At 43.2% G+C, this 11,155-nt stretch overlaps 1 long non-coding RNA gene across 1 annotated transcript; it reads right to left on the reverse strand.

Annotated features, from left to right (window-relative positions):
• Positions 1-4,618: 4,618 nt before the first annotated feature.
• On the reverse strand, positions 4,619-4,979 carry LOC107699808 (uncharacterized). The gene is made up of 3 exons (XR_001635502.1): positions 4,927-4,979; positions 4,733-4,821; positions 4,619-4,642 (listed from the first exon to the last, which is right to left on the reverse strand). It is a non-coding gene; the product is annotated as an uncharacterized LOC107699808 (long non-coding RNA).
• Between the last annotated feature and the right edge of the window lie 6,176 nt (positions 4,980-11,155).

Here is an 11,155-nt window from a genome sequence, read left to right on the forward strand (position 1 = left end):
TCAAAATAAATGTGACAGACACAGTGATGAAGCTGGTATGTGTTTGCAGTACACAAGACACGGTTAAGACAGCTGACTCCACTGTGGTGTGACCATGTCTCTCTCTCTCTCACACACACACACACACACACGCGCGCGCGCGCATGCACGCACACGAACACACACACACACGCGATGCGCAAAACTCCGCATTTGAAAAGTCAATAGCAAATTCTTAAACTAATAACAAAACAGTAGCTGATTCAGAACAGAGTCATGAAAAAAAAGTGCCTGTGAGTAAAAATGGTTAAAAAATATCGCATCGCTTATAGCATGTTTCAATGCCAGTTTCAAAGTGAAATATCCAGTGTCTGCCATTAAATAGCATATTCAATTTTCGTCGAAACAGTTAACCATGACTGTGACAATGTTTTATAACATTGATTGTTGTGCAAAATATTATTACTTGCCTATAAGGCCCTTAATGGGTTAGCTCCTGCGTACCTAACTAGTCTTCTACCACGCTACACCACTAAATATTGTAGAAACTTAATTTGCTGTAAGGTTGCTTTGCAATGATTTGTATCGTGAAAAGCGCTGTACAAATAAACTTGACTTGACTTGACTTGATTGTTGTAGCATGGCAGGTTGTAAATTAATTGATTAACAGTAAGTTTCCATACTATATATGGTGAATAACTGTAATTACATTTAATGTAATTTTACAGTAAAATACTGTTAAAATTACGGTTTTTGGAAGTGAAAAGGAACAAGTATTGTATAATTTACAGTGAAAAACTATATTCCCTGCATGACACTTCACATTTGATGATTTTTCATTGAAATAACTGTTTCTTCTTATTATTATTTTTTCTTATCAGTTGGTAGGTTAGGGTTTTATCTTATATCTAATGTTAAATTAATGTTTATTGCATTATTTCAGTATCATGTGTGCTACTATGATGGTGTTTAGTATTTGTGTGAATGACTCTGGCTGCGTTCGAAACCGCATACTCAATGAGTAGGTACTTAATTTCAATAAGTACTTACTTAACGAGCGCTAAAAGAGTACGTACTCAACAGCCAAATCTAGTTAAGTATGAACGCGATCCGCCATGTTGACGTAATCTTCTTCTTCTTTAAATTTTTATGGCTGTTTACAATCATGATTTATCAGATGTATACCGCCACCTATTGTACCGGAGTACATAGCATGGATCGTGGTCCCTTATTGTTGATGTTAACATGTGACCTAAACAAAACAAGTTAAATAATTACTTGAGGTGACAGGTGTGCACTACCACCTGATCACAACAGTAAATTGCTTACCCTGCCTAGTGCGGTTTTCCTTAGCGTTTGGAATGGTATTACAAAGGAGACGTCGGGCAGCTGCTCGCAGATCTCGCCTTAGGAGAACACTGTTGATTTTATACTTCAAAAATGTAAGTGTCACCACTTATAAATTAAGATTACACCAGAATGAATTGCATTGCTAGCTCACCCCAACACTTTCGCACAATGATAATAACAGATGCAGACCCATGCTTAATTGTACTACATATTACTGAAAATTGTATAATTTCATTAAACAAGCCTAATTAATTGTTTTCATATGACATGCATGAAAACACATAAGACAAATGGAGCCGATGTGAACATCAATTTTCAGTCAAGCAATGAATGAATGCATGAAGTAATGAAACAATTGCTTTATTTACTGACATTAATTCACTCATTTTTATTGTTTCCTAATTAACCATCACATTAACTGTATACATATACAAGTCAACAACACATGAAACAAATCTTTATTTGAGTTTAATGTTCTAATAAACTCGCACATATTTACAGGCAGTGAACCCCGCATCCTACTGCCATGTCAACACAGCTGTGCCGATTCTGCGGTTTTATCTGGACCAAGCAGCTGACCATCGTGCCCACCTTAGCCTGTCTTTGCCATCCATCAGGTCCCTCATTGCAGCAGTCAGATTGGAATCTGACCTTGGGTGGGAAAAGGACATTGAAGTCCTCGTATTCCTCCACTGGCTTGCACATGCAGCATCCTACAGGGTCGTGTCACAGACCTTTGATATGCCCATATCCTCTGTGCATGGGATTGTGCACAAAGTGAGCAAGGCAGTCATAGGAATTTTGAGGAGGGTGATTTCTTTTCCAACCGGGGATGACCTGGAGGCAGTGGGAGCAGGATTTGCACAGCTAGCTCACTAGCTTTCAGTCGAGCAGTCGGTGCAATAGACGGCTGTCGTATCCGAATTAAACCTCCAGCAAATAACTCCCAATGCTACTACAACAGAAAACTGTTTCATTCCATCCAACTCCAGGCCATCACTGATCACCAGGGGAAATTCCTTGATGTCTTTGTGGGATATCCGGGGTCTGTGCACGATTCTAGGGTGCTGAGGAACAGCCCTGTATATGCCGGCAGCCTATATCCACCTGCAGGAAAGTGCATCCTCGGGGATGGTGGCTATCCTTGCCTGAGAGCACCCATCTGCCTCATCACCCCATACAGAGAGCCTGTGCAGAACCCTGTGCAGGCTCGTTTCAACAGCAAGCACTCCCGCGCACGAAGCATAGTAGAGCGAGCCTTTGGCATGATGAAAATACGCTGGCGCTCCCTTTTGTTCAAGGCCTTGGAGGTGAGCCCTGTCTTTGTGCCTGAGGTTGTTGCATGCTGTGCTGTGCTTCACAATCTCGCTCTTGTCAATGGGGACATCGTTGAGCCAGTGGAGGAAGACCATGACGACGGCCCCCCTGAACCCCACAACCTTGAACCAAGAGGGGGAGAACATGTGCGGGACAATCTGGCTGCTGCTGTGTCCGCTCCAAACATTTGTGTGCCTGCTCTCCATGAGCATGACTACCTGTGAAAGATTAAAACAGGTTAAGTCACTTTGGATAAAAATGTCTAATAAATACATACATAAAAATAAATGTGATTTGTATTCCTGTCACGGTTCACACACACGAGGAACACGGGAACGAAGGAGCGGCTTCCTGGGCTGAACTGGGGAACGGGAGCCCTTCCCGGGCTGAACTGGGGAACGGGAGCCCTCCATGGGCTATACTCGGGACCTGGGCTGACACTGGAACGAACTCTGGGGCCACAGCCGACACCCTTCTCCTCACCCCTAGCATCCTCTTCTGGATTGGGGGGAAAGGGCGTGTTCTCGGCCAACACTGGAGCGAGCTCTGGGGCTGAAGCCGACATCCTTCTCCTCACCCCTAGCATCCTCTTCTGGATTGGGGGGAAAGGGCGTGTTCTCGGCCAACACTGGAGCGAGCTCTGGGGCTGAAGCCGACATCCTTCTCCTCACCCCTAGCATCCTCTTCTGGATTGGGGGGAAAGGGCGTGTTCTCGGCCAACACTGGAGCGAGCTCTGGGGCTGAAGCCGACATCCTTCTCCTCACCCCTAGCATCCTCTTCTGGATTGGGGGGAAAGGGCGTGTTCTCGGCCAACACTGGAGCGAGCTCTGGGGCTGAAGCCGACACCCTTCTCCGCACCCCTAGCATCCTCTTCTGGATCGGGGGGGAAAGGCGTGGTCGGCGAACTGGAGTGTTGAATGTCTGGCGGGCTTGACCTGGCCCAGAGTCTGACAATTCCTAAGTAAATCCTTTTTTGAAAGTGTCTCTGTCTTAGTTTATTTCTTTAGGGTACTACTACAGGCTTATATAAATTTATATACATTTCATACAATTTTTATTTGAGAGATTAGTTCACTCAAACATATAAATTCAGTCATTATTTACTCACTTTCATGTCGTTTGATCCCTCTGTTTTTGTTTATTACACTATTTGTTGATGCCTTTGAGGCTTCTAAATGTCAGGCTTTATTGGCCAATATTGTATGACCAGAAACCAACAGAATATACTTGACCAAAATCAGCTTTTATGTTCAGAAATAGAACTAGAGGGATGGAACACCATGAAGTTAAGTAAATAATGAGTTTATAGTGTATGTTTGGGTGACCTTTAATCACTGTTACTATGTGTAGTTAATGCAAGTGAAGGTGGTTTGTGCAAACAGTCTCAACATAGGTTATGAAGGGCCATTGTCCAGCAGAGTTCATTTCCTTCCCTTATGTATGTGTGTGTGTGTGTGTGAAATTAAATTCTCATTTCAAACATATGTGTGTTCTTCACAAAAATCCAAGTTTAAATATACATATAAATTATTTATTTGCAATACATTCAAGGAGGTGAAGTAATCTTTCCTCCCTTTGACTTGCTTCCTGGTGCCACCTTTCTTCTCTTTCTCTGTCCTCAGCATGTCGTCTCTCCTCCCGCTCTTGTCTGTCTCGTTCTCGTCTCTCCTCCTTCTCCTCCATTTCTCTCCATCTTTTCTCCTCCGTTTTGACTGCTTCTTGCTCTCTTGTCATTTCCCTCTCCTCAATCTCCTTGATCAGATTCTCAATTGATTTCCGGGTTCTTTTCCTTGATGCCCTTGGTGTGTCTGGGGCTGGGCTCACTGAGGATGTAGAGGCCACAGCAACATCCGTGCCAGATGAGGCAATAAGGGCAGGTGGAATGATGGAGGGTCTGCACCCAGTTGCCTCATCCATGGCCCTGTACCACTTCCAAGATGCTGCTGTGGGCTCTCCATCCTCAGTGCTCATACCGGTTGCTGGACATTTGTGATCCTACAAAAATGCACAAACAAAACAAAAGCAGTCATTTTAACAGCACAATGTCAACTGATTTCTGTATTAGAAATAACAACATGATCTTACTTTATATTTTTGTTTGAGGTTTTCCCATTTTTTTTTTTACAAAGGCCGCCGTCACCCTGTCTTGCAGGCCCTGCTCCATCACAAAAGCTCTGCACACAAATCAAGAATCAGAAAAGTGCTGTAATATCTGTTTGAAATAACATTAATTAACAGCATATGACATCAGTTTTCATTGGTTTCTGCAGTATACTCACTCAAAGCCTTTGATGGCTGCATTTCGTTTTCCGGTGAAGAGGGCCTCATTAGCACTCTCCACCGGATAAGCACATGTTGTGTGCTCATCTGTCCCTGTAACATTCAAACAAGATTGTTACAAGTTACTTCTGTGATTTATGTTTTCAGCACTACACACACAAAACAAGTTATTCAGTGGTTCTTTGGGTTGGTTCAGGTGCTATATAGCACTAAAATGGTTCCCCTATGATTACGAGCCAGCAAACCACTTTTAGTGCTCTTTAGCACTATTTATTTTAGAGTGTACATATAAATGTTGAGGCAGTTGCTGATGTGTTTTATCCAATAACATTTGCTACGCAATTCATCAACAGTACTAATAGACAACTACATTTGATAGCTTATTGATAACTTTAATTTCTTGAAACCTTTAAAATAGTATGGTTTTATTTACATTACATAATTATTTACATTAGCAGTGTTGACAACAGTGAATTCTACTGCATAGCTAATAGCACACACACATCACTGATGTCTATTTCATGTTGTGATGTTCTCTTCTGCAATACTTGTCGAAGATGTTTCTGTCAGATATTACAAACATTTAGTAAACGTCTTTAACTATGTATATAATTAAGAACATATAACATGCTAAAGTTACAAGCCATCTGAATTAACATACGTAAGTTTCCTAGTTAAAAACTGCACATTAACGTGCTTGCAATCACGACTTTAGAAGTGGGAATAATGACATTTACGATAGCACGTGAATGCAGCAATCCACTTTGTAGACGCATGTGTGCTTACTGGAGCTCAGCAGTGGCTATAAATAAACACGTTTTTACAACAAAATCACAAATATACTATAATATCTGTGCAAACACCTTCAACAATTCAACAGTTTACTTTACAGTAGTTCAAAAAATTCAATTTTAACACAAGAAACCATGTTTTTGTTTTTTAATACTCACATTTGAAAACTGTGTTCTTCTCCATGTTCGATTATGATGTATCCTCCTCCTCTTCTTTTTCTTCTTAAGGATTTGCGGTAGACTAGACTCATCCTCTCTTCTTCTTGGTTAACGTATCCTCTCCCATGGCATTGTGGAATAGAAAAGTATCCCGCGATCGGCACTTCGGAGTCTGGAGGGGACGCAGTAGGCCATCCGGGGATCTCTCGCCTACTCTTCTATGAATACTGTGGTTTCAGACATACTACTCTTCTCACGTACCCATTTCACCTACTATATAGTAGATAAGTAGGCATATTTGAACGATACTTAAGTATACGTACGCCCGAATCTCGCGAGAAATAGTGCTCCATCCAGGTAAATCTCGCCTACTCTTTTGTGGATATTGAGATTTCATGCATACTTTTCCTTCGCCTACTGCTTTTTGCCTACTAAATTGTAGGGATTTCTATCATGAACAGGACACTGATATGCCACTGCTTCAACTCATCATGAGGCTTCGAACTAATCCAATCAGGAGATAACACAGAGATCTTTTGTATCAGGACTGAAAAGTTCTTAAACCCCATATAGAATGGAAACGAGTGTTAGAACCATGAAAACTTCATGCAACTCATTTCCTTCATTCTTCTGGACTGTATATGTGTGTGTGTGTATGTGTGTTTTAGCTTAGTTTTAATGTAATCTAGAAAAGCAAATAAATTTGTTTTCATTTATAAAGAATATAAGAATTAATGAGTTAAATTTCTTACAGTACAAAATAGTATGGAAGTATGCGGTTTCGAATGCAGCCTCTGTGCACCTTTTATATATTACCATTCACTTCCTCAGCTTGTGAGCGGGGTTTGACTGATTGGAAGCGGATGGCTCAACTAAACTGGTCTGAGCCTGACACTGAGATGGCAGCTGTGCTTAACCGGGCAGCAGAGAGCATAAGACTTTAGAGGATTCTTCCATCCTGTCCTGAGCACTCTCGCTTGAATGATTGGTTCTTGGAGACCTCGGTGAGTGTGCAAGAGTGCAGTGAGTCAGCAAGGGTGCTGCTGTTCTTCGAGCAAAGTTGCGTCCCTTCTGAGTGCTATAAATCCTGTCCCTCAAGCTGAGATGAAGAAGGAGTCTTACAGCCCCCACTTTATTTTACCCAAGAAGGGTGGGGGGCTCAGTCCAATCTTAGACCTAAGGGTGCTGAGCCGGGCCCTTTACAAGCTCCTGTTCAGAATGCTAACCCTCAAACACTTACTTTGCTTGTAGTGTTTCAGCTAAATGCTGTATCCATGTGACTTAAAACAATCTGAGGGGTCAGTGTGCCCCAGCTACCTCTGGTGTTTCTGAGCTGGGTAGTGTGTTTCAACTGTCATAAGTCTGAAACTGTAGAGTCTTCTGAGCTGTGCCGAGTGCTTCAGCTCTCTTTTTTTCCCCCTTTAACTCATTTTTGTGGGAACATTTTTTGTAGGGAGGTGGATGCCTTTTCTTTTGGAAATTACACTTTTCTCCCGGATTTAAATTAGAGAGGGAGTAAGGGAAGGATCTCTGTTTTGGAGTTGACTCAGTAAGGTGCAGATAGATCTGTTGGCCTCACAAGAATTCACTTATTGCCCACTGTGGTGTAAGGGAAACAGGTCAATTTAGCTCAAAGGGAATCATTTAAGATTTTAAAGGGAATTTGGACAGAATCACTGTTTTACGGCTGATCACTGAGACGGCCAGCGATTTCAAATCTTAAATTGTCTGATTCGGTCTGATACCCTACAGTGGGTTCCCTGACTGAGGCCCCTTCGGCATGGACACACTGGCAGACAGCTGGCCCAGGCCAATGCAAATATGCGTTTCCCCCAGTGAGCCTCATTGCATGGACACTGTGCAAAATCAGGGAGGACATGGAACAACTCTTGTTGATGCCACATTACTGTCCCAAGAAGACTTATTTCTTGAAACTCGTGCTGTTGGCTTTAGGTCCTCCCTGGCAGATTCCCCTGAAGAGGGACCTTCTCTCCCAGGGGAAGGGCACAATCTGGCACCCGCACGCCCAGATCTCTGGAGCCACCTTGTTTGGTCTCTGGATGAGACCAGGAGGAACTCAGAGGTCTTTCACCCGCTGTGGTGAATATTATTACACAAGCTAGGGCCCCCTCTACAAGGTGGCTATACGACCTGAAATGGCACATTTTTGTGTATTGGTGTTCTTCCCATGGGAAGGATCCTCGGAGATGTGACATCAGATCTTCCTCCACGAGGGCTTGGACAGGCGCCCATCTGCATCTACAGTATATTCAAGGTGTATGTGGGCGCTATTGCAGCAAACCACGGCACTGTAGATTGAAGATCGGTGGGTAAGCATGATCTGGTTATCAGATTCCTAGGAGGCGTCCAGAGGTTGAATGCTCCAAGGTTATGCCTCATCCACACTCAACCAGGGGCATTGCTGCTTTGTCAACTTTAGTAAATGGTGCCTCATTAGTGTACATTTGTAGAGCTGCAGGTTGGGGTACACCAAATACATTTGCCAGATTCTACAATCTGCAAATGGAACCAGTTTAATCTAAAGTTTTGAGCACTAACTCTCAGATGGCTGGTAGGGTATAGTGCTTGTATTTAGCATCTTCCCCTCTTTGAGGTGTTAATGTGTGCTTATTGAATCCAGTTCAGTTCCTTCTTATGAACCCTGAACTACCCTTCCGTCACTCAAGCACTCTCTTACGTAGCTGAGCAGAGGAACTCGCTACAAGAATGCATTACGAGTAAGTATCTCTTGAGTGAACTCTCATAATGGATTACTGCTCCATATGTTGTGGCTCCCTTTGGTGGCCACATATGTGTATTGGTCCACTGCTTTTTACTGAGTAGGATTCAGTGTTTCCCCTAGACAGACAATCGGTCTGTCACTTCTGTGCTTGGTAGTTCTCCCCTTATGCGGAGCCCACCACATCTTGCCTATGTAGTACTCCCTTTTAGGATGCATCTCCACATGCTACCTCCCCTTCGGGTAGGATGTGGTCTCCGTACTGTTCTTTCCCCACTTGGGGGAAACAAACGCTTCCCCAACAAAGCTTTCTCAACCATCATTTTTCTTTTTTTTTCTCTCTGAATAAGAAAAGGATCTGGCTGGAAGTGACCTCTGCCTTATATGGCAGCTCTCCTGGATGTTGGAGAGTGAGGTCATAAATCTTGGGTGTTGGAAGGTTACGAGGAGGAGAGGTGCATTTGGTCGTGGAACGCTGGGCTTGTCAACATCTGTGCCCTATGGACTCGTAACAGTTCAGCAGCTGTGGCGTTTAGAATAGGGATCCCTAGTGTTGGAACTTGACACAACGTCGAAGTGACCAACTGAAAGGGAACGTCTCGGTTATGTATGGTAACCCTCGTACCCCTGATGGGGGGAACAAAAATGTTGTGTCCCTTATGCCACAACTCTAAACTGCTTCCAAGTGGGTTGAGATGCTTTTCGAATCCTCAGAACAAAACGAGTGAGCAAATGCCATGTTGGCCTATTTACTGTATACCCGGATGTCCAGGGCATGGCCAGCTATGAAAATTTTGCTCACCAATTTCATTTGCCTTTTCTCAATGGTGTCAGAGGTGTCTGGGCTCCCAAGTCTGATCCCTAGTGTCAGAACTTCGACACAACATCTCTGTTCCCTACATCAGGGAACGAGGGTTGCCATATGTAACGGAGACGTTTTTTACTTTGAATTTAAGTTAATTCTATAAAAACTAAAATGGTGCTACCAATTTTTTTACAGTAAAGATCTGGCAACCACAGCTGCCGTTATTTTACTGTAAATGTCAAAACAGATTTATTTATTTATTATTATTATTATTATTTTTTTTTTACAGTGCAGCACACTCCATTCATAAATATTGTAAGTTTTGGCAAATTGGTGGCTAATTTGTGTGAATAAAATCTCATTTAAAAATAATAATTTAAACACAACATTTTAGGGCATTTAGTGCTTTGGAAGGCTGAAATAACCAAATTGTAATGTGGGGTTTGGTGTTTGTGTTTCATGTTCATGTTTTCCATGTCTTTTATTTTGGAGTTTAGTCATGGTCCCTGTTTGTGTCATGCTTCCCTTGCCCTCATGTATTCATGCCATTGGTTCTCTTGTTCATTGTGTCATGTTCTGATTGGTTGTCTTAGTCATGTGTCTTGTTTCCCATTGGTTTGTTCATGTCATGTGACCCTTCTTGTTTGATATAAGTAGCCATCATGTTCCCATTGTACCTTGTCGTGTATTGATGTTGTAACCCGCTGTCGGTGAGTCTAGTCTGTTCATGCCTCGTCAAGTCTGTTCATGTCTCGTCAAGTCTGTTCATGCCTAGTCAAGTCAAGTCAAGTCTGTTCCTGTCAAGTCAAGTCTCGGATTATTGTTTGGATGTTTGGATCACACTGTAAATAAACTGCACTTGGGTTCTTCACTACGCTCGCCTTCAGTGGATTGATCGTTACAGAATACATGACCCCTACCATGAACCCAGCAGATCATCCGATTCGCCTCCGTCAAGGTAATCGCTCCATAAAGGATTATGTTCAGGATTTTTGTGAACTTTCTAACTGGGTGGACTTTAATGATGTGGCATTAAAGGACATTTTTCGGATGGGTCTGAATGAGCCCATTTGCTCCCAGCTTCCTGGGGGAAAAATTCACTGGTCCCTTGCTGAATATATAGACTTTGCTCTGCAGTTGAGTTCTGCTACGCCAAAGCCTACTCACGTCATGCCCGCTACTCCAGGACCTTCTCACATCATGCCAGTTAAGTTAAAGTTTACTCATGTCATATCTACCAAGTCAAAGCCTGATCACGCCATGTCTGCCAAGCCAGAGTCTGATAACATCATGTCTGCTACCCCAGGGCTTGCTCATGTCATGCCTGCCAAGCCAGCGCCTGTTCACGTCATGCCTGCTACGCCAAGTCCTCTTCACGTCACTGAAGGTCAGAACGCCATGAGCTCTGGCACATGTCACGATTGAGTTTATCCGAAAATCGTACGGAGGCGGTCACACTGACTCACACACGACACGAATTTACTACGATTTTACAAACTCTGTCATAAGCATTACATTTTGCGCCACTCATAAAAATGACTCATAAAAAAATGTCCGCCACGCCTGAGTCCCCGGCCAAGATGGCTGCCACGCCTGAGTCGGACGCGGAGCTTAGGCCAAGACTGAAAAGACTGATAGCTAGCGTGATGGACTTACCACTGATGTCGGTGAGAGCTGCAGGCATCCCGGTGACGTCAGCGCTCTCAAGTCCAACCGTCCTAGAGGTCCTGCCA

This window comes from Sinocyclocheilus anshuiensis, unplaced genomic scaffold, assembly GCF_001515605.1.
Source record: "Sinocyclocheilus anshuiensis isolate Anshui unplaced genomic scaffold, SAMN03320099.WGS_v1.1 scaffold194, whole genome shotgun sequence".
Classification (NCBI taxonomy): Eukaryota; Metazoa; Chordata; class Actinopteri; order Cypriniformes; family Cyprinidae; genus Sinocyclocheilus; species Sinocyclocheilus anshuiensis.